At 39.5% G+C, this 1050-nt stretch overlaps 1 non-coding gene across 1 annotated transcript; it reads left to right on the top strand.

Annotated features, from left to right (window-relative positions):
- Window positions 1-142: 142 nt before the first annotated feature.
- Window positions 143-227, top strand: TRNAR-UCG (transfer RNA arginine (anticodon UCG)). Its single transcript has one exon. It is a non-coding gene; the product is annotated as a tRNA-Arg (tRNA).
- The last annotated feature ends 823 nt before the right edge of the window (window positions 228-1050 follow it).

Here is a 1050-nt window from a genome sequence, read left to right as displayed (position 1 = left end):
ATCCATTAAGATGATACGTTCTGGCGATAATTATCATATAAACACTAAATTGTTTTATAGGTACAATTGTGAGGACTCTAGCTATCCCTGCTTTTCACAGACTTGATTTTTATTTTATTTTTAAATTTACACAAGGTGAGGAGCCTGGGTGGCTCAGTCGGTTGAGCGTCCGGCTTCGGCTCGGGTCGTGATCTCGCGGTTCGTGGGTTCGAGCCCCACGTCGGGCTCTGTGCTGACGGCTAGCTCAGAGCCTGGAGTCTGTCTTCTCATTCTGTGTCTCCCTCTCTCTCTGACCCTCCCCTGCTCACGCTGTCTCGCTCTCTCTCTCAAAAATAAATAAAACATAAAAAAATAAATAAATAAAACATTTTTAAAAAAATTAATAAACACAAGATGAAATTGACATTTGGGGACATAGAATTCTATGAATTTGAACATATGCATAAATTCGAGTAACTACCGCTGCAATCAGGACACAGAACAATTCCATCATCCCATAAAACTACCCCATCATCTCTCTATAATGATACTTCCCCCACCTAGCCTGGCAACCACTGATGTGTTCTCCATCACTACAGTTTTATCTTTTCAAGATTGTCATAAAAAGTACATGACTTTTTGAAATTGGCTTCTCTCACTCAGCATGCCTTTCAGATTCATCCAAATTGTGTGTATCAATAAATCTCCCCTTTTAATGGCTTTGCGACAGTCCATTGTATGGATATACCACAACCTATGTAACCAATCCCTCACTGAAGGACACTTGAGCTGTTTCTAGTTTGATGGTGTTTCCCGTTGATTCTTCATGTGGTTGTTAATAGACCCATAGACATTCATATGCAGGTTTTTGCGTGAACGTGATTTTTCTCTATGGCAGGATGATTGCTGAATCATATGGTAAGTATATGTTTAACTTTATAAGAAATCGCCTGGTTTTCAGCGTGGCTCCACCATTTTGCATTCCCATCAGCAATGTCTAAGAATCGCAGTTGTTCTGCATCTGTGTCAGAACTTCGTATTGTCGATATTTTTTTATTTTAGTCATTTAAT

Source organism: Crocuta crocuta, unplaced genomic scaffold, assembly GCF_008692635.1.
Source record: "Crocuta crocuta isolate KB4526 unplaced genomic scaffold, BGI_CrCroc_1.0 scaffold1880, whole genome shotgun sequence".
Classification (NCBI taxonomy): Eukaryota; Metazoa; Chordata; class Mammalia; order Carnivora; family Hyaenidae; genus Crocuta; species Crocuta crocuta.
This window is presented reverse-complemented; position numbering and strand designations above follow the sequence as displayed.